General features: G+C 45.0%; 1 long non-coding RNA gene across 2 annotated transcripts in view; it reads right to left on the bottom strand.

Annotated features, from left to right (window-relative positions):
- Positions 1-10,699, bottom strand: part of LOC102026293 — a 35,092-nt gene extending 24,393 nt beyond the window's left edge. Inside the window, exons 1-3 of one of the 2 annotated variants that reach the window (XR_001236271.1) lie at positions 10,413-10,699; positions 2,830-3,036; positions 77-136 (exon numbers count right to left, since the gene is read on the bottom strand). This is a non-coding gene — a long non-coding RNA (uncharacterized LOC102026293). Of the gene's footprint in view, positions 1-76; positions 137-635; positions 761-2,829; positions 3,037-10,412 lie in introns of those variants that run through there. The other variant, XR_262860.2, reaches the window with a different exon arrangement.
- Between the last annotated feature and the right edge of the window lie 9,100 nt (positions 10,700-19,799).

The following is a 19,799-nucleotide window of genomic DNA, read 5'->3' as shown; positions in this document are numbered from 1 at the left end:
AGATAGAGCATAGATAGATAATAGATAGATAGATAGATAGACAGACAGACAGAGACTTTCCTGAAGTGGAGCTTACCAGTAATTGCCATTTAGCTGCACATTCATCCAGGAGTGTCTTGTTCAGTATTTACCATCCCTAGGATACAAGCCGGATACAGCCCTAAGTATTTGACAAGGCAGGGCACAGATGCAAAGCAAAAACAAACACCTGCCCTCAAAGAAAAGCCCTGCTGTGTTCACCTGGTGCTCAGTCCTGAGCGCGCTGCTCCTTACAGCTCCGGGCACCCAGGGCCCGCTGAGGTGGGCAACAGGACCCAAGGGTCGGAGGAGGCATCTGCCGCACTCCTTGAATGAAAGCCTCTCAACTGGGAACCTCAGTCTCCTCATCTGTAAAGTGGGAGCACCTGAGGACCCTTAGAGTTCTAAAATTCTTATTTAAAATAACAATTTATCTCTGCAGACTGCTGCAGTGGCACAATCTATTTGTCTGTAAAGTGAGTAAAGCAAGTTTCTCATGTTGGAAAAAAACCATATATTCGTATATGCATGTGGGTACACACACAGTGGCATAGAGAAATATGCACACAAAGGAAAGGTCTGGAAGTGCACACACCAAGGTTAACAAAAGTCACAACCTCTGGTTAACACTGTGATAGTGTATTGGTCTTGACAATGTAGAACTCCCTCTTCTGTAGCCGCATTTAGTCACTCCTCTCCCCATCTCAGGTGCCAGATATGGATGGAGTTGATTCCACCTCATCTCCCCAGTTCCAGTGATGGACATGTGACCTGGGTCAGCCAGTAAGAAAACAGCGTCCATTCAGTTTAGGCATGTGATCCATGCCAGCCAACCAGAATCAAGCCTAGACCTTGCCTGGTCCTATGATCAAAGAGCTCTCTCCCCTCTGTGAAAGGATAAGTCTGCAGGTGTCGGGGATCTGGCCAGAGACTGATACCATTACTATGACCATTTTCTAGCTAGGGAGACAAAAGCAGGAGGAAGCCGAGCACTGGTTCATAGTCTCAGAGCTAATAAACAAGGGAGATTGGATTGGGACTGGACTATGTCAGTCTTTAAGGACCCAGTTTATTGCTTTTTCATACGCATTCCATAGTAAAAGAATGCTTGACACACAAGGACTCTTCATAAAAATCTCTCTCATTCGTGAGACGATAAACTCCCATGAGAGCAGGCAGTAGTAGATCTTCTGTCTACTACTAAACACCCAGCACCTACCACAGGGCCTGGTGCAGAGGGGCTTGAAAACATCTGTTGAAATAGTGAATGAATGAATGAATGATGTGGTATGTGGGGCTGAAGGGGCCAAGGTATAGGAAAAGTTCATGCAAAGACTCAATTCAAGCCAACATCTGAAGCCCTCCTTCCAACTTGGTCAGGGACGCATCTTGAGAGCTCAGACATGCTTCTCAGTTGAAAATATTCCCTTAATTAGGAGGCATTTTCCAAGACGGACGTGCCCTTCTGAATCACCGTGTCTGCCACAGACATTTGTTGAAGGCCCCCTCCTCCTGCAGACACCAAAGCATGTGCTCCCAGGCCTTTCTCCCCCAATTATTTCCACTGGGGAAGGACAGGCAAGCGGACAAGGAATTGGTCGCCATGTACAAGATGCTTTCCCTTTGCATGAGAGACGCTGAGGAGGGACGCCTTCTTGGGTGCTTCAGGCTGCTCTCCGTGAACCTCCAGGAATGGTTTCTCTCTGGGACCTCGCTTCCACTCCCCAGCAGAAGACCCAGCACAAGCTGTGAGATACAGTGGGTTGGTTTTTATCTTCCACGTACTGCTTTGGTGTGAGAACTAGAGGTCTGCTTTGAGCAGAGATTCTGCCTTTTTATCATGCTTTAGCATTGCCATCGCAGAGCTGGGGACAGCAGCGGCTGTGGTTGGAGACGGCATTGAGACTGGAAACACAGTGCTCCACAAGTAAACACAGTTCTCCGAGTCCAGTGACCCGTGGCTCAAGTTTGTTGAGTCAACCCCTTGCCCTGAATCCTTCAGTGGCTCCCCACTGCCATTCTCTTCACCTGGTGAATTCTACTTAGCAACTGCATAAACGTCTCCTCCTCCTCCTCCTCTTCCTCCTCTCAAAGCCTCCCCAGCTTTGTCCTCCCAGCTTCCTCTGGAAGGACTAAGTTTAGCACTGTTGCCTGAGAGTTACAGCCCACCGCTTAACACAGTGCTGGTGTCATTATTACAAATACCCTCTTCCTCCTCCTCACCCCACCACACCTGGGTCCCCTCAGCACGCCCTGTCAAAGTCTGGTCCCTGCCATTCTCTCAGGAAGAGTTGCGGGGAGCGGGCGGAGGAGGGGCATAGCATCTGGGCAGGAAGCAGTGCTTGGGTGACAGAGTGCCCTACACGACAATGAAGGCAAGCGCAGCACAAACTTTTCCCCCATCCCAGGGTACCGGGAAGACCGAAGCTCCTCCACTGCTGTCCCAACAAGGAGACTGACGTGTTCCCACAAGGCGTTCCAGCCAGACAGGCGGACCCCAGCTCTGCAGGCGAGCTAACTTGGCCCCAGAGCCTTGACCAGCCAATTTAGATCCCAAGACAGGTCCCTTGGAATGAGCCTTCCGAGTCACAGAGAGGCCAGGGAAGAGGACAGAGGCAAAGATAAGGAGCAGGAATCCTGGGGCAAGAGGGCCCTCTGACCTTAGCTGTGGTCTCCGGATCTATTCCTGTCCAGCAATTGCCAAAGAGCCGGGGCAGAGTAATAAGAGAGTAGAGGGGAAGCTGGAAGCAGCTTCAAACCCTGGCAGTCTTCTCCCTCCAATATTTGAACCCCGGGAGGAAATTATCTTACCTTTGGCTTGCTCTGTCCCACCCGGCACTTTAGGAGGCTAACAGGCTGTGATACTTTTCTGCTCTTTGAGATCTGTCAGGCAAAGCTCACTGGTATCCAGGAACTGTTGGCTTCTCTCAGTCTCCACCTGAGTGGCATCTCTTTAGGACAGTAAGTTTACACTTCTATTGTTCAGGATCTTAAACTTCTGTCTTCCCCAAGACATTGCTGTAGGAAAAGTACAGGAGGACTTTTAGTTCAGTGGATGTTCCTTACAAGCAGAGAGCTCATTCCTGCCTCAAAATGTGTGCTTGAAAACCATGCTTACCTATCCTAACTTGAAGTTCACGCTCCCAGGTGAGAACTGGGACTCTAGCTTCACACCCTGCGTGCTGTGTGACCCTGGACAAATGACTTACCCTCTCTGAGACTTGCTTTCCTTATCTAAAAAGTAGGATAATAACAGACCTCTTTCATGAATGTGCATAAAGATTAGATGAAATGATATATGTTAAAGGCCAAGCATGGCTTCTCGTTCTAACAAATTACCTACCCTCACCGGTTATTATTTCTGTGTTCAAATGAATTCATTTCTTGAGTGAAGGCTTGGATTATACTAACTCAGCTTTTTGTAGTTCTGAAACAGTACGGTGAACAAACAAAAATAGACTTTTCTGCCACGTGTATATTTAAAGCCATAAAAAGAATGCAAAAGATAAAGAACTGGTTTACGTTGGCTCCAGGAAGTATCTTGAAGAAGGCTTGTTATTTCTGTTGTTAATACATTCCCGATAGCCACTTATTTCCTGGTTATTTGCCTCTCTGGCTCTGATTGGCCAGGTTCCAGTTCATTGAGGTTTTACTGCACTTGGAAACTATGTTAGGAAGACCTTGAAGCCTCCAGGAAAATGAAAACTTCCCTTTCTTCCCCTTTCTACCCAGTTGTGGTGGCCAAATCTACACCCAGATTCAGAGAGTTCTTCCAATTTCAGATATTCTGTAGCAGTGACTCTGTAACCATCAGTTGCCCCAGAAATTATAGTATTTCGGCATCTAAGGTATAATTCCCTCCTTTGCCACAGAGAGAAGTAGTCAAGGAAAATCCTTTGTTGGTTCACGCATCCCCAGCTTTGATTCAGATCGTATGACTTCGTGTCTGTCTAGGTCCCTTTTGTGTTCCTCCAGTACCCTCACCATCTGACCATTGTAATCATCTGTCCACTGCTGTCACCACTTCTCACAATGTCACACACACACACACACACACACAAATGGGCAAACACACACATCCACACACAGACATCCATCTCTGCTCTCCGCACCCTGGGCATTCCCATTATTAAGGCTTCCACTCAGCAGAAATTTAGATTAAAAATTTCTAAAGAACCCCAAAAGTCTTTCATTACCACCAAGAATGTGAAGGTATAATTACACCACTAACCAAAGAACCTATTTTTTTTCCCCCCCTAAATGCCTGAAAGAAATTGGAAAACTCCCGGCCGTCACAGCCTTGTTTTCTGCTCAGTGGTGGCCGGGTAAAACACACCCACAGCAGCAGAACAAGTTCCTTTCCCCGTCCAAGCGAGGTTCTCAAACGCTGGCCAGTCTGACAGCTATAAATACAGCTCCCTGCCTGGATTGCTTTCTTCCTTTTCTGTATCTCCTGATGAAATTGTTGACTGCTCCAAAGTCCCTGTCCTTGCTCCGGTCTGAAAGACCAAGAACAGAACTGAAACCAAGTCCAAGGCTATAATGAGTGCTGCAGTGCCATCTGCTGGCCTTTTTCATAAAACAGCGTCCTGCTTGCCCCGAGCTGTGTTCCCCCATTTCAAAGCTGCGGAGAGGAACTGGTGATACAGCCTCGGGCATAAGAACCCACGATTTTTACTGTGTGAATTTCCTATTATCCTATGATTTAGACTGGGTATTTATAAATAGGGCCTCTTTCCTCCCCGTCCCTTTTTAAAGATTTTAAAAACAAGATCAGAAATCTGGGAGAGATGGACTCTGCTGATAACCAGACCACCAGTGTTATTATGTTATATTAATCAATAATAGTAATAAGCTCATTGGAACTTCAGTTCTACACGTTCCTAATCCAGGCCCCTACGTCAGCATGTTACAGTTTATAAGAGGATTTACTATCGCTGGCAAGCTTACAAGGCAGTAACAGAACAAAAACAAAATATATAAATGAAGGAAAAGAAGACAGATGAATAAGCCCATTTCCAAAGGAGCAAGAACCCAACCCGTGCAGGTAGATTTTGAGATTAAATTAACTTGCATTTCACCTGAAAAGAGACCTTTCTGTTTAATCAGACGAGCTCATTTCTCATTTCTAAGCGATTACATTTTTGCAGCCCATCAAAAAATCAAAGGAAACACGCAGGTTCTCCTTCATAAATAATTTTGTGTCTTCTAAGAGATGAAACATAAGAGCCCAGGCCTCGGTGTCCTTTGCTGGAGTTTGTTTTGCCTCTAATCCTTCGGTTTCAAAGGAGACAGTGAATTGCCAAACTTGATAAAAGAGAGGGGGGTGTTTGTCTTTACAAGACAGGGTGGTGTGCTTTTATTTACCGCGTTCCCCTAGAAGTGTGTCCCTAACATACAAAAATCAAATATTCTCTTCCCATGTGCACCATATGGAAGTTGTCCTAAATAATCACCCACATGAATTTAGACAAATATATGTGAAACAGTACAAATTGCGCATACACGCACCCCCGACTCAGAAGTCTCCCCCTCTTCCCCCCGAGCCAAGCTTGTTCGCTGTCTGGGTTATGTTTTCTACATGGGACATGGAGTCTAGCAGACCCCGCTATTGGTGCTCACCTCCGGCTTTCAAGAGAAGCTTCAAGCTCCTGATCTTTCTTCGAGGAGAGGATTTAGTTAATGTTTCCTAGTATTTTCAGCCCTTTCATGGATTTCCTTCCTTTCTAATATTTTTAGTCCATGAATAAAAAAAAAAACTCATTTATAAAAAATTCAAAAACTGCATCGGTGAAAACCTCCAGCTGTACTGTTCATTATTTTAGTGAATGTATTTTTGCTCCTTCGAAACTGGCAGCCCAGCTCTGATAAAAGGCAGGCACAACCCCAGAATTAAGTGGAGGTGTTTTTAAAAAACGATTAATACATAAAACTCTTATTTAAAATGTTTGCGCTTTGCCATGAAATTGCCTTTGCCAAGGCATAAATTGGCTAGGTCCAAATCCTTCACATTAGGAAAATAAACATATTATCGGGAGCAGGTTTGATTTTTTGGCCGACCCTGATTCAGTGTGTCTCTCAGCCTCTTTTTTGGGATTGCAAGTTATCCACGGTCCCTGGTCTAAAAGACTGAAATTTTGGGACATGATCAAAAACATGTTTAATGGAAACTCGTCACATCTTCTACTTTTTTTTTTTTTTTAAACAGGATCTTTTCATTCACCCGCCCCTGAACCCATTCCCAGAAATTTGGGGAGGTTTTCTTGCAATCATCATGCGCTCAAAATGCCTGCTGCTAATTTCAACACAATTTTCTGCCCTGTTTGAAAAGGATTTTTTGTTTGGATTTAGTGGGGTTAGGGTTCAGTATGTGTGTGTGTGTGTGTGTGTGTGTGCACGCACAGCAAAGGGGGGAGGGAGACAGAGAGCACAAATACTTCTGCTTTGAAGTTCCCACATAATTACTGTTAAGATCTATCAAAATGTACTGTGAGACAGAGCTCCTGCTCCAATCTGATGAATGGAAAGCCAAGCAACATCCAGGAAGACTTTTTAAAAGAATGGATGAAATTAAGAACCAGAGCAAATGTAACAAAGGTAGATGGAAAGATGTCGTGATTTCTGCTGCTGTGGTTGTTTCTTTCAGGGGAGCATTAAAAAGAGAGAGAGAGGGAGGGAAAGAGGGAGGAGGGGGTCAGAAGAAGGGAAAACGAAAGAGAAGATGCTGACGGAGAGAGGGAAGAGAAGGCTGGAGGAAAAAAGAGAGGGGTGAAAGGAGAGAGAGAAGGAGGGAAGCAAAGAAGAGAAATTAGTATTCACATGGTGGGAGGAGAACCGTTTCATCTTCTTTGCCGTAGAAATTAAACCTTGCATGGGAGACCCAGAAGGAAAAGGGAGGAAAGAGTCGGTTTCCCTTTTCCGTTTCCCTTGTTGGAATATTGCTCAGGAACATCTGAAGGGAAAATGGTTGTAAACTTGGGAGAGTTGTTCTTCTTTCAGTCCTGATCAAACTAGCAGCCGCGTTGGGGAAAAGTTCTTAGTGTCACAGTGCCCCCTGGAGTCCCGCCTGGAAGGGTCCCGGTGTCGACCTCCAAGGACCTTCCGCTCTCCAGCCTTGTTTTTCTTACTATGGGGGGAGGAAGAGGGAGGGAAAAATTTTAAACAATCTCAGGACCTTTTGAAGGTTGCCACCGGCCAGGGGAAGGAGGATTTGGAGAAATAACTTCCGATTTATTTCAGAGAGTTAGAAAGGGGGAGCGGGGAATAAGTCCTTTCTCCCTCTCTCTTCTTCTTCCTACCCCTTACCCCCTTAATCCTATTTTAGTTGAGGTCTGACCTTGGAAATTTCTAAAAGACTTTAATCTCCTGTACTTCTGCTAAAAGGAGCTCAGAGATAAAGAGAGTGAGGGTGCGGATGAAGGTGATTTAACGTTGTTTATTTATGAATGGCTTCAACTTCCCTGATGGTAAGAACGCTAACTAGTTCGTTAGGCATTCTCTTTCCCTGGAAACCTCTCCCCAGTATTTTTTACTTCCTTTTTGTCCCCACCCCCACCCCTTTTTAGACAAAATGTACCCAATCATTAAAACTCAGCTGAGAGAAATGATCTTAAGCCTTCTGCCCCGGGCAGATCTAACGCTCTCTAATCTCAATATCCTTAGATGACTTGGAAATGCCCAATTGATATTTTCTGTAAGTGCAGGGCTCTCTCCCCCGCAACCCCCCAAACTGCTCTAGAACAAACAAATTACAGTCATGTTGAAAGACAGGGAGAGAAAACAAGAGAAAGAATGGTTTCCATAAAAGTTATAGAGATATAAAAGAAATCCAGGCACCGAGAGGGCTATGCAAATCTCAAATTTGGGGAGGTACGAACTCATTGAAATCATTAAGTATTTCATTTTTCAGATGAAAGGCTCTCCCTCTGCATTACCGTGTACAACTCTGATGTAATTTGAAGTGTCATTTTGGAAGGGCCTTGGTGATTAAGTCTTTTCCATTTCTCTCATTAAAGGGCCGATTTTCCTGATGTGGGTTATAACTTCGTTCCAATCTGAAATTTTACCCACCCCTCCTCCCCGCTCAAAGAAGGTCTGTATTTATGACTGATTTTGAAAGAATAACAAATCCAGTTGTATACTTATTTTTTTAAAAACTGCTTTTGATTTTATTGAACTGCAAAATGCAGAAATCACTTGACTGTCATTCTCAAAGGTCCATTTTAAATCAGGAGATACGTCAAGGTATAATTACTCATATTTAAAACATTCCGTAATTATAGGAGGAAAGAATAGAAAAATAGCTTTAAAAAAAAAAAGAGGCCATTGGAAGCAATTGACTTTCAAGAAATGTCTGTCTTTTATAAAGTTCATAGTTTCCCAGTAAATTCTTTTAACTTAATAACATCTTAAACATAAAGAATCATAAAGGTCCTCTCATCTGCTACTACATATACACACAGAAAAAGAAAACAAAACAAAAACCAAAGTCCTTTCTCGAAAATGCATTTTTAAAAGACCTCCAAGAAGGAAATAGTTCTCAGGAAATGTCAAACATGAACATCTACATAATATCTACACAAAACAATAAATCAAAATCAGTTTTTTCCCATCTGACACAACACAATAAAACAGGTTTAAAGCATTGTTTGGGGCATTTTTTTAGCTCTCAAAAAAACCCCGTAATAGATGATGCCCTATTGGGAAAGATAACATGTGTTTTCTTGCAACTTGCTGGGAAACAGTATTTTTTGCTCTTGGTAAAGGAAATTAGATATATTATTTGGGGAAGAAGAATATAATATTTCACTGTGATATGATCCAACAAAAACTCAGGAAACTCAAAGTCCAACTGATGCTCTGCTAAAAATTCACACCATTGTGCCCCTCTACCGACAGGAGATTTAGAAGCCCAGGATGTCTGGGTGAACCTCAAATTTCCTGACTTCCCGTCTCCATGTCTAAACAGCAAAGTGTTATTTAAACATTCGCCGGCTTCAGACCGGTTTCACGTTGTTGGGTTTTTTTCCTTCTCCTTCTCCTGTTTCCTTCTGTATATTTCATACCTTCGCCTGTCCTTGCTTCGCATCACCTGAAATGTGTATATTGTATTTTAACCCCAGTGACAGAGTGGATCTGCAGAAATTGAACTCTTTTTCTAGGAAGAAAGGTATTTAACAAGGAAAGGAAAGGAATCACAGAATCATGGGGTTTGCACACAGAGAAACTATGAGTATAGATGGCACAAGTTAAAAAGAAAACAGATCGGGTGAAAAAGTTGCAGATTTGGGGTTCAGAGGGTCGCAGACAGAGCAAGAGTTCTTCGGGGTTGTACCTACTTGCGCTGTCTGAGAACTTCGCTTTTATGAATGTGTCAGTTACAAAGTCAAGTTATAAGACGTCACACTCTGTCAGGAGTCCTTCCTATATATTGAAACCCTCTAGTTCCGCACCATTTGTAGCTTCAGGATCGTTCAGTTACTACTGGGCTGCTAATTACAGCAGAGCAATGGAAAACGGGGCTTATAGTTTTATGGGCGCTTCTTCTGTGCAAGTGATCACTGGGGCTCTCGGGGACTAAGAGCTTACATGTTGACTGCATTGTAAGCATTTGGGATGGAGAGGGGTGGCTACTGCATGCAGAAGCTGTGAGTAAATGCTTCCAACAAGTAGTTTGTTATTAAAATGGGCTTTGAAGCTCTCTCTCTCTCTTTCTCTCTCTCTCTCTCTCTCTTTTAGTGTATTTTTGCATATTTTAAGGGTCCAGGCCCAAAAAAAAAAAAAAAAAAACCCTTTTTTTAATGAACCTAATTTGGATTTCATTGAATTTTCTGCCTGCCCTGATGTTAAGATATGTTGGTGAATTTAATTCCCTGACCCCTCTGTATGAAAGAAAAGAAACTCTTTCTTGAAGAGCTTTAGAAAGGGGAAGAAAAATCCTTTTAAAAAGGCTTAGGGGGCGAGGGAGTAGAGCGAGTAAGTGGCAAAAGCGGCTTTATTTTCTAAAGCTCAAATTCCAAAGACGGAGCACTGTCTACGTAAGAACTGAAGCTAATTTACCTGAATCCTTTTGTGAGTGCATGCTCTTGACTAGTAAATGATTCTTTTCACTGGCCAATAAAACCAAATCAAAAGCATGTTTTGGGTGCAGGGATGGTGCCTGACAATCCCCCCCAAATGAAAAGCCAACTTTCTATACTGTGTTTGTTTTTGCTTTCTCCCTAAGAGGATTTTTTCAGAGAAGGAGCCAGGGAGTTGGGGCCACCCTCTTTGGCTCCGCTCCTGTGGAGGGCTAGAGGGGACTGTTCCCCTCTTGTCCACAGAGCTAAACTGTCCCCTGCAGTATTTCCCAAGAAGGAAAGAGAAAGCTCCTACCAGCAGGCAGGACGACAAACCTGTTGATGTTCTTCTTTGTGCTGTTCCCAAGGGCTGTTGTAGGATCCCAGCCCTTGCCGAAGGCTGGGGCACTTTGTCAGTCTTTGGGGGACAGCTCAGACTTCCTGTGCCTTGGTATCCCCACCGTTAAAACACTCCTCACTGTCTTTTGTCCTACAAGATGTCAGAGGAGTTGTTTGCAAAAGATTTAGGAGCCCTTCAAAGCAAGCAGTTACATAAAAAGATTTTTTAAAAAATGATGATAGCCTGCTTCATTCCATTCCTGACATCTTGTTGGTTTGAATATATGAGAGAATTACATAAAGATGCCTGGCAATTATTACTAATAAGTAAAAGTACCCGATGTGGGCATTCGCTATGGAATAGCTAACCTTGGTAGAGGCAACAGGCTTTCAAACACTTTTTTTTTCCCAGCTTAAGCTGGAAGCGATGTTTTTCTCTTTTTTTTTTTTTTTTTTGTCCTCTTTTACTATAGGAAATCAGGTAGAAGAAGAAATAAAGATAAGATTGCTTAATAATTACTATCCCTGGACTTTTGAGGCTTTGAGGCCTTATTTCATGCCTCTCTCTCTCTCTTTCTCCCCAGACAATGAAATGCACCCAATTGAAAAATGGATGAACTAAAGCTTTCGTTATTCTGCCGGCCAAATTGGATTGGTTTCTCAATTTGACTGAGTGCTTAGAAATTAGTCAATAAGGCAACTAATTAATAATTTGACCGGGAGTGGCGGGGGTGAGGGGGGAGTCCATTTCTCAGCTTCAAGTCTGTGGACTTTTTGAGGGGACTTGCTAGGTAATTCCAGCAAAACCTTGCCATGGTGAAAACCCAGGGGCTGAGGCAAAAAGGAAGTGGAGGGTCCCATTCACGTCATATGAAGCTTTTTCTTCCTAGGAGAACAGTATAGTAGCGGGAGGTGATGTGCAGGGAATGGAAGTTGTGAAAAGTGATTTCATATCCGATACAGTCGTGTGTTCTCGGTGGTACATTATCAACTATATTCCACAACAGCCGTAGAGCAAGCTTGAAGTGCGAGTATTTACTGAGTGCTAAGTATTATGCTAAGTAGAGCATGTTGAATATATTATCTATTTGATTCTCTTGTCACACAACAACATGCATACTATGATCCTCATTTTATAGGCAAGGAAACTGAGGCCCAGAGTGTGGAGTGACCTACTGAGACCATGAAATAGTAGAGAAATTAGCCAGAGTTTTAGACTGAGATTTAGGGATTCCAAAGACCTGCTTTCCAATTCCTTTCTTTATCGAGCACAGGGGAGATTAACCAAGGGATATGTTGTCAATTTTCTTCCGCCTACAGGAAAACTGGTGTTCCAGACTGGCTAATTTCACACGCGGTCATGGACAAGCTGGGTCTTTCTCCCTGAGCTTCAGTTTCCCCTGGACAAAATCAGGGAGGTCCTTCAGCAGTGGCCATAAAAGAGTTGCATCATCTAATACTCCTGGCTCTGCCAAGAAACATGTTCAGAAAACATCAGATAATCTGCTTGTACCCAGCAGATGGCTGAACATGAAAAGACACTGGGATGTTTTCTTTGTTTTTTGTTTTTTTAATCTAGAATGGACCTCGAGAGATCCGGAAAGGCTTCATGAGTTAGTTGTAAAGAACAAAACCATCTTTGGTTTAATTCGGGCTCCATCACCCTCTAGGAAAGCGAAGCTTCGTCTCTCTGAGCCTCTGTTTGCTGACCTGTAAAACTGGAATAATGGTGTTAAAGTACATATGTGTATTTCACGGGGCTGTTGGGGGGGTTAAATGAGAAGATGCTTACACCAGGAGTGGCAGAGTGGGACTTATGCCTCACACAGCAAGCGCTATGTGGGACTCTGAGTGAGAAGGAGGGTAATGGAGGTGATGAGCTGGTGAGGACAATGATGGTGGTGCTGGTGGTGCTGGTGATGCTGCTGCTGCTGCTGCTGCTGGTGAAGATGCTATGGTTGGTGGTGGTAATGGTAGTTATGGTAAAAAGGGTGATGACGGTGACAGTGATGATGGCGGTGGTGGTGATGGTTCAACAGCAAAGTGGATAATGGCCATGGTGCTGACCTCTTCGGTTTATAAAGGAGAACATGGAGGCCCCAAAATCATGCCTATAAGCAGCCTTGCTGAGACTGGAAATTGATCTTCCAGTGCTGGCCCGTTCCCTTTTCCACTGCCCAGGCTAAAAATAAGTGGGGAGGATTTGGCTGAAGGAACCTAGAAGTGCAGGTCAGAGCTGAGGACCAGCACCTCACCTACCTCCACCCCAGCTCACTTTACAGGAAGGCCAGGGCTCACTCTGTCCTTACCAGATCTCAGTCGCCTCCTTTTATTGACTACCACCTCCCAGAGCCCACCTACAAACAGGGCAATAAGGTAGCTCAAGTAAGCTGTGCCTTTAACCCAGTAATTCCGTTGCAGCTGGTCCCATCCTGGATTGTGAGAAATTCTCCCTGGAGGAATTGATTTACTTTCTGTTTTCAACCCAACACCCAAAATAATCTATTGACTCTGTCAATTACATTTTCCAGATGGGGATAAGTGGTCCCTCCGGGAGCTTAAATTCAAGGCTATAAGACACCAGAGTTAAAGAAAAAGAGGAGAATAAGAGAAGCACAAAATACATACATACTATATGCCAGGGAGTAGCAGCAGACTTGTGATTGGAAATTGAAGCCAACACAAACTCCCAAGAGCACTGAGTGTTCCTAACTGTGAGAGAAACTGGCTTTAGAATGCAAAGGAGTCACACCATCAGGTGACAGCTGCCCTAAGAGCCTAAGGCTAATAAATAGACAGGACAGGCAATACCACTGCCCCCGTGTGTCCACAGCAGACATTGCTAATCAAAAGTGGTATTCTTCACAAAATCCAAAATAGCCTCCCAACCTCTCAATCACAGAGCTCCAGCAGGCATAAGCAATCAATCTCAGGGATGAAAATGATTTTCCACTTGGCATGTGGGAGCAAGACCAGCAAATGATTCACATAAATGTACCTCTTGAAAAAGCATTAAGTGACAGGTCAGGGGAGGAGTTACCATGTCAGGTAAGATCCAGGCAGCAGCAGCAGATTCAGCCATCTCAGTCTGTCATATTTGGAACACTGTGGATGCTGTTTCATTCATTCACTTATTTACTTACCCCTTCATCTATTCATCCATTCCGTCTTTCACTCATTTTTTAATTCATCCACTCCCACATTTATTTGTTCCCTCGATTATTCCTTCACTTATGCCTCTGTCACTCAAGTTTCTCATTCAAATCTTTGTTCTTGCGCTATATGCCAGGCACTGTCCTGGATACTGAAGATGTAAAACATGAACAAGATGGACCCAGCCCCTGTCTACATGGGGCTTAGTCCTCCAGCAGAAAATTTACAGTCATTCATTTAGGCATTTCTTTTTGGTTGAAATCGTTACAAGAATGGAGAATGGGTGGATATTTCCAGAGCACAGCTTGGGGGCGTGGCTTAGTCTAGGAGAGATGGCTGGGGAGAAATCAGGGAGAGCTTCTCGAAGGAAGGAATGCTGCTGCTGAAGGGTGGGGAATAGAGTGGGCATGGTGGGGACAAAGTCTGCCGGGTGGCCCTGCTGCAAAGGCCTGAAGGTGGACAGCCGCACAGTAGAGAGAAGGTCAGGGAAATGCCCCACAGCATGTGGGAAGGAGCAACATGAGACAGAATGTGGTGCAGCAGATAGGAGCGCGGGACGACGTCCTTCTCAAGCAGGAGTCCGGCTGTGGCCCTCACGAACGTTCTTCACAAGCTGTGATCAAAAATGTAGCAAATGCTGCTGCAGAGTGCCATCCCATGGAAAGGCCGGCTCGTACAACCATGCGACGTGACCTTATTCACCAGATCTAGCACAATGTGACTTCTGGTTCTACCCTAAGTCAAGATGACCATGAAAGGGAAATATTTTGAACTGATCCAAGACGTAGAGCCAACCACATAGTAAAACTAAAGACACTCACAAAAGGGGACATCCAGAACTGCTTCAGGAAGTGGCAAGAACAATGGGATAAGTGTGTCCAAAGTGAGAGAGGGTATTTTGAAGGGGATTCGTGGCAGTGTCTTTTACTATCATGATTTTTAAAATGTAAACCTTCACTGTATTTTCCAATCAAATCGCCTAACCTCCAAGCCCCTGGCTGTGCTCTGTCCGGCTCGCTTCTCCAGCCTTACCCCGTGCTGGTCTTTCTCCCTGAAGATGCTCTGCTCCACCCAGACTGAAAGCCCAGGTCCTGGAAGACGGATACTTACATAAGCCCCACAAAAGCAGGAAGTTGGTGTGTTTCACTTCCGGCTGCACCCCCCAGTGCCCAGGGTGCTCGGCACAATGCCAGGTGTAGATGATGGGCTGGAGGAATACCGTAAATGTACAAAGGAGTGATTTTTGACCCCACCCTTGGCACAGTGCCTAGCACAAGACACAGTGCCTTTAAGGGTTGCAAGAAAAGAGGGAGAAGTGGCTGGGTAGGGAAAAAGGAGAAGGAGCACAGGAAGGAGGAGAAAGAAGGGACAAATAAAGAAGAGAGGAAGAAAAGAGGGAGAGGAGGGAAAGAAAGCAGGAAGAAGAAGGAAGGAGAAGAAGAAGGAAGAGAGGAAGGGACCAGAAAGGAAACATCCAATACAGGTATAAACCAGGATTTTCAAAGCTCTAATTTCCACACAAAAAGATCCAGTCATTCTTAATTATTTCCAGAACAAAGTACTTAGAAAAAAAAAAAAACAAAACGCGTAGATTCAGACTCCCCAGCCTGCCAGGGCCCAGTGGCAGGAGGAAGCGGGCCTGGCCATGGGCGGGGCTCCTTTGGATGTTTTAAGCCAAAAAGCATTCTTGTGGCCTCGTAATTTCTGAGCGCTCCTGGCCGGGCTAGCTGGCCAGGCTCTGTCTCCTGCGGAGGCTCATCCTCGCCTTTCCTCAGCTCAGCCTCCTGGAACTAACACGGGTCAAGCCATCTGTTGAGCCTCAGTTTCCTCACTGGTAAAATAAAGTAAGAGGGTTAGAGGGTCTCTAATCTGACCCTAACAACCCTAACACTGAGTCTACCTTAAATTCTCTTCCTGGACCCTTTTATCAGCACACATCTGTCTTACTATTAATAATTGTTCTCATGATAATAATAGTAATTCCTCTTACAGCAGCTACCGTGTAATGAAGCCTTTTGTATTTTGTCTTCATAATCATGCCATAAGGCAGATCTGTTATCTCTGTTTTGCATATGAGGGAACTGAAGTTCAGAGAGGTTACATACCTTGCCCAAAGAAACACAGCCAATAAGAAAGAAGAATAGAATTGGAGTCCAGACGTGTCTGAGCGCAAAGCTCATGCTTCCCAACTTCTATCTGCAGTTCTCACAGGTCCTGGCAAGATGATTGTTTACCAAACACATACTGACAGAGAATCTCTCGTTAGTTTGGGAGGCAGACAGAAGAGGAAGGATGTTTGTGGGGATTACATCATTACCGTTGCCTGCCCAATCTCCCATAGCTTTCTCTTTTGTTAGGTAAAGGTGCCCCGCATGTGTACTCAAGTTTTTACATTTTTTTTGCCCTACTCCAGGTCCTTCTGAAGGAACGACCCTCTCAAAGGCAGCAGTCAAAAGCGCTTGCCTGGCAAGCGCAAGGTCGTGAGTTCGGTTCCCGGTACCGTAGAAAAACAAAAAAAAAAAAAAAAAAAATCAAAGGCAGCAGTCATGTGTATTCCAGGTCACATGACACAGACCTGCACAGCCGTAATATACCATGGCCATTTTCTTGTCACTGTGGTTGACTGGAATACCAGTCATGTGACCAAAGATCATCCAATCAGAAGCTTTCTATGGTTAGTCTCAAATAGGAAGAGGTTTTCTCTGTCTTTCTCAGCTTGTTGCTAGGTGAGAAGATGGAAGCTTAGAGTTTCCTACATCCTGCTCCACCCACCTGCCCTGGAAAGCAGACCTATCAGAGGGCAGCAAGTGGCCTGTAGACAGAGAAGCTGAGATGAGTCCTAACCCATGGATGCGCTGCTAAACCAGCCCCTTTCCAGTTAGTAAGCCACTTTCATGTGGGTTTGAAGTGGGATTCTGTCACTTACAATCAACAGACTTCTGACTAATAGAGCTTGTTGACAAGCATTGTGCAACTATGACCACATCCTCTCTCTCTCTCTCTCTCTCTCACAAACACGTACACAACCACTTACTACTTGGAATTTTGAAATAGGTCTGGAAAGGGGAGTTGGGGAGAAAGAGGCGAGGGAGAAAAACCAGTAAGGAAAGAGACCCCAAAGCACCTCTCCCACCCATCTAGACCCAGCGTGGTCTCCAGCCATCTGTGGCCCATGCACGGGTGCCTTATGGCTTCAATCTCCCCACATCACAGCTACTTTTCAACAGACAACTACTTGTTTTTTTTCTTTAGCTCACTGAGTGCTTGGGCCAACCCTGTCAGATGGGTGGCTCTATCTCCGTGCAGCGGGTGGGGAGGTAGAAATTGAGCAGCACCGTCAAGTTGCCACATAATGAGTGAGGGGCAGAGCCTGGAGTTTTGAACCCTGATCTGTGTGACTTCAAAATATCTGTTTTAAAAAAAAAAATTACATCAGACTGTCTCCCCCATCAGTGACACAGTAGTTGGCGCTTTGATAACGTTTCCCCTTTTCTCTTCCTGCTCTGAGGTCTGCAACGAACCCCAAGCACACCCTGATACCTAGGGACATTGTCTCCCATCCTGATACCTGAGAACGCTGTCTTCAAGCTCTTAGGTAAAACTTGATTCATATTGAAATACATCATGTCTGATGCAGCGGCTGCCTGCATTTCCAGGAACCTGTGTTTCTGAGCTCGAGGCGCAGGCAGCAACCTTCGGCCACTTGTCATTACAAAGGCAAAGATATAAAAATGAGACTCTGGTGGATGTGGCTTCGAGCAGGACAAAGGCCTTTGAAAGCAGAGAAGATGAGGAAAATCACAGATAACATTTTTGTCACCCTGCTTTGAACCCTCAATCCAAAAGCACTTGTAAACACTCTCTCTGCGTACCCTTCATCCTGGGGGAGCGAGACAGAGTTTCTGATGACCCTGGCTTCCAGATTGGCTCCAGGTTGACTGTTGGTCAAGACCGCAGTGGAAATTAGAAGACTGCCTGCTGATCCTTCTCTTGTTCTCAGAGCATCTGCACTTTGGCTGTCTGTTCAACCAATATCTATCAAGTACCTACTGTGTACCAGATCCTATTCTAGCACAGCAGTCCCAGAGGCATCGTTCTAAACCATAGATCTGATCGTGTCATGCTCTCCACCTAATGCCTTCCATGGCTCCCTGTTGCTCAAAGGATCAAGTCCAGAAAATTTAACAAGGCGAACAAAGTCATTTATTGTGTGGGATCTTCAATTTCATCCATTTCTTGCTCCCCATTCAAACCCCCCTCTAATCCATGCTGTGGCAATATTAAAAGTCTTTCTGTGTTGTCAGCTCCCAGTCAGCAATCACTGAAGCCTGCTTCTCCTTTCCCTTAGAGCAATCTTAGCAACACCACCACCACCATCCCCTTACCCGTTCAGTAGCTCCTGGCCCTTCTCAGACCCCAGCAGGAACGATTTTCTCAGGAAGGCTTCAAAGGCCACCTGCCCGTAGCATTCAGCATCTGTGACAATATTGCCGGCTGTCAGACTCTTATCTCTTCTCTTCTTCTCTGGTAACAGATAATCCTTCCTCCTCTGGGAAACCCATTTCATGGAGTTTGGCTGGGGATGCCTGGGCTCTCTGCCCAAGGTGCAGGTGATTCCGGCCTACGTTATCCCATAGCTCACCGTCACCCAGACCCCATGGTCTCTGAGCACCAGGAGAGAAGGAAATGACTGTTTGCTTCCCTGCCCTGGCCTCAGCACCCGGCCCAGGCGGATTCACCACAGGTGGGTCGTCTACCAATGTTTTTTGAATCAATAAATTTTTGAAATTGCTTTCAAAATTAACCAGGCTAAAAATAGCTGAGGTCTCTCCCGCTAAGACTCCTCATTTTATTTCATCCAGGATGAAATTTCAACAAAGGGTGATCTGGGTTCAAGTCCTAGCTTTGCTGCCTGGGAACTTGATGGTCCTGGGCAAGTGGTTTAAATTCTCCAAGGCTCAGATGAAATTATATAGGCACAGGGGCTGGGGATTCAGCTCAGCGGCACAGCACCTGCCTGGCAAGCGCAAGGTCGTGAGTTCGATTCCTGGTACTGGAAAAACAAACAAACAAAAATACCAAAAATAAATAAATAAATAAAAAATAAAAAGAAATTATATAGGCATAATGCTTAGTGAGGGCCTGGCACACAGGGAGGATCAGGAAATGGTCATGGCCATTAAGGATATAACATCCAGGATAGTAGATTCTACATGGGGGGGTAGGAAGCGCACTGCTCCAGAAACCAGGCCAGGAGTCCCAGCCCTGTCCTTTGCCAACAGTGTACCCTTGGATAAGTCACCAGCCCTTCCAATCCTGTTTCCTCTTTGATAGAACGCGGGTGGTAACATGTGCTGTGCCTGCCTCCTGGACTTGTTGCAAGGATCCAAGTGAGATTGTGCCCTTGAGGGTCAGGATCTGATTGGCACAAGCTATGGAATGTGAAAATCATGCTGCTACTATTCTGACAGCAATCCCTGTCTAAATTCTTATACTCTGCTCTTCCCAGGCAGAGGCATGAGTCTCTTTGGTTTGGGGATCACTGATATATGCATCAGGATAGGTTTGTTTTTGGGGATTTTTTGTTTTGGTTTTTTTTGTTTTTTTATTTTTTGTCTTTTTGAGACAGGGTCTTGCTATGCAGTTCAGGCTGGCCTTGAGCTCACTTTGTAGCCCAGGCTGGTCTCGAACTCGCAAGGATCCTCCTGCCTCAGCCTCCCGAGTGCTGGGATTACAAGCGTGTGCCACCACGCCCGGCCTCAGGATAGGTTTGCTGCGGTAATTCACAAGCGTAGTGTGTAAGTGACTTAACATGGTGAAAGCATATCTGTGACAGCAGAGTCCCCCTGGTGGGGTGTGGGGTGGGGATATTCTGCTCCCACAGCTGCAATGCCTGTACTCTGTCTGCCTTGGTTTGAATGTTGCCTCCCAAGCTAATGTTGATATTTAGTTGCCCTGATAACCCTGTGAAGAGGTGAGACCTTTAAAAGTGACTAGGTTGTGAAGGCTCATGCCATTATCATGGGAGTCACTTCATTATCATGAGAGCGGGTTTGTTGTAAGTTTGGCTTCCTCCTGCCCCTTGCTCTGTCTCTCCTTTGCTCCCTTGCTCTTCCACTGTGTTATATCATGGCAAGAAGGCTCTCACCCACTGATGGCACCATGTTTCTGGACTTCCCAGGTTCCCAAACTGTGAGAAATATACACCTTTTTTTCTATCTTACTCAGTCT

This window comes from Chinchilla lanigera, unplaced genomic scaffold, assembly GCF_000276665.1.
Source record: "Chinchilla lanigera isolate Chin_1 unplaced genomic scaffold, ChiLan1.0 scaffold00054, whole genome shotgun sequence".
Classification (NCBI taxonomy): Eukaryota; Metazoa; Chordata; class Mammalia; order Rodentia; family Chinchillidae; genus Chinchilla; species Chinchilla lanigera.
This window is presented reverse-complemented; position numbering and strand designations above follow the sequence as displayed.